Consider the following 2,971-nt stretch of genomic DNA (forward strand, 5'->3'; position numbering starts at 1 on the left):
TCTGACCTCAGCGCTGGACGCTGAAAAGGGCAGCAGCGAGTCCTGGAGATTGCCCCGCATTGCCCCTCTTCCCATGATCCTGGACGCTCTCGTCATCCCCCCTCAACGCCGCCTGCCTCTGACCGTGAGAGAGGATCGCCGCTGGGGTCCGGGTCAGACTGGAGAACTCTCTCAACATGAGCGGCATCCCGCGTCCAGTGAACAACTTCCTCATACACACGACGACAGTGGCGCGCTGCACGTGGCGGCAAACCGCCAAAAAGCTGAGCCGTTAAACACAAGCCAGACCACCACCCTGCCTCACCACACAGCGTGCAGTGCTGATCAGCACGTGGAGGGGGGAGAAGCAGAGCCAGGGGGGACAACTGTCACTATTTCCTGTCCAGCGTTTGCTGATGATGGCGGTGTGAAGCACCTGAAAAATCTCACTCCACTTTCAGAACTCAGCGTCAAAAACCGTTCCTCCAAACCACCCTCCACCACGTTCCCCCCATTCTCTACACCCACTATCACTATCACTACCCCAAACAACCCCTCCTCCTCCACCACTACCACCACCACCACCTCCACCTCCACTACCTCAGATTGTGTGCAGCAGAGCAACAAGGGAACAACGATGGGAATCAGGGGGAGAACACTGCTGGACCTTGGCAGTGTCAGCGAGTCTGAAGAAGGAGGGAACGAAGACGCCAGCACGTCACTGCCCATCCCACCATCCACCACCACCACCACCACCACCTCACAAGTCTCCACCACCACTCGCGCCCACATCCCTCCGCTCAAATCGGCGGACCAGGCCGACAAGCAGTCCCGCTGTTTTCCCGCCAAACAGTTCAAACGCCCGTCCCCGTTCTACCGACCACCCGCCGCTTCTCCCTCGCAAGAGGGCGGTCAGTGGAAGGGGAGAACACCCAGACGGTTGTCCAGCATTGACCCCTCCTCCCTGGTGGTCACTGGCGGCCCGTTAGCTGTGGACTGTGGCTCCCAGGGGGAAAGGGGGAGGGGCAAGGGGGAGGAGGTGGAGGAAACGGGGCAGGAGGGAGGACAGGAAAGAGGCATAGATCATGGCGACGCTGACGCACTTCCTGTCAACGTGGCCTACAGGCTGCCGAAGGAAGGAGTAGTGCCGCCATTGGATAGGAAAGAGCACGTGACTGTCGTGAGTTAGTTGTTTTCTCTGCCAGGTCAGCAGCTGGTTTATGAAAGATGTCATTGCTATGGTTTTACTATTTCTTTCTCTCCCTTTTGTTGTTGTTGAAAAAAGAAAATTGTGTGAAAAACATTGTTGATGACATCTTTTGCATGTTTACGTGCATCCAAGCGTTCGTGCTGCGAGTGCAAGAAGGATTGATAATCTGTGTATGCTTATTTAATCATCTCTTCATTTATTTACCATGTAATGGATAACGTATTTATTTTATTTATTTCTCTGCGCTGTACTTAACTGTGTCTCACCAACTTGTAGTGAACTTTTAACATCATGTGTGTGCATCACAGCAAGAAAATGGAATAATAATTCACGGTGAATTGTGTGGCTCCTTAGACGTGAATGTTTTAACCCTTTCACCGCCAGTCAATTTATAGTACAAAATCCTTTTGTGGTATAAACACAGAAAAGACAGTGGTTAAGAATAGCTGAGGACTCCCGTAGCGATATATAGAAAATATGGCCTTATCCTACCACCGAACATTAAGAGAAGTGATGAATGGTCACCTTTCAGTGACATGGGTCCTCTACCACGCCTGTGCATAAATGCGAGCTTGGCGGTGAAAGGGTTAATGCATTCTGAAGGGTTCGACGCTGCATACTGTTGTTTATAAAACCATACGATTTTTGGTGTTTTGTGTTTGTTTTGTTCTGGTGTTGTTTGTTTTTTGTTTTGATTTTCTCTGCACCGCACTATGCAGTCGTATTCTGTTGGACCCGTACGGAATTGTGCTTTGCTGCTCTGTATTGCATTGCTGTGCATTGTATTGTATCGAAACGTGTCATGTCGTATTGTATTGTATTATGGCAACAGATTTCTCGGTGTGAAATAGTGGAAGCTAGCTCTCCGACGTGAAGAAAGCGCATCTCTGCAGTGCGGCACCCCCAAGTTCCCAGTCAGTGTCTGTGTACGTGTATGTCATGTTTCTTTACCGATTTGGATGTTCGTGCCACTTTTCTCAGCATCGCCATTTTGTTGCCATGGGTTCGTTTTGCTTGTGCCAAGTGCATGCTGCAAGAAAACACACACACACACACACACACACACACCACCACACACACAATCCATCAATTCGTCGTCATTACCGAAAGTCTAGCATCCAGATCAATCATCAAGGTCGATTGGGTGGCGACGGAAAAGGAAACCATAGTGTATTTTATTACACGATTGTATGGTAATGCATTAACAGTATACTGTTACATTTTATTTATAATTTGTGTGTTGCACTGTTTCCACATCTTACTCTATCGTTGTTTTTCTTTTTTTTTTTCTTTTTTAAACATCGTATAGTGCCAGTGTACTAAGTTGTAGTGAACTGAAATGGATCCATTTTGTTGCATCAAACATAAATTTCTTTTATGAACTTAGATCCGTTGATCTGGGTGAACATGTCGCCACAACACAACGCCACCATTAAAAGTGTGTGCCTGTGTTTGTACACACACACATACACACACACACACACACACAGATATATATATATATATATATATATATAGTGATAAGAAACTCCAGGGAGAGCTGGACAGTACAAGGTCTTCAGAGAAGATATATATATGTATATATATATATATATAATGTCAAATACAGGACAGAAAGCCCCCATGCTGGCATAAGTTGTTTTTCATGCGTTCGATGCACGCTGTACAAGGCACCGACGTCGGTTTATCGTCTCGTCTGAAAGACTAGCACCCAGACTAGCACTCAGAGATCCAGTAGAGTAGGAGACATATCCTTTTTTACTTTAAGAAGTGTGGAATATG

The sequence above is a fragment of the Babylonia areolata genome, chromosome 12 (assembly GCF_041734735.1).
Source record: "Babylonia areolata isolate BAREFJ2019XMU chromosome 12, ASM4173473v1, whole genome shotgun sequence".
In the NCBI taxonomy this organism is placed as follows: Eukaryota; Metazoa; Mollusca; class Gastropoda; order Neogastropoda; family Buccinidae; genus Babylonia; species Babylonia areolata.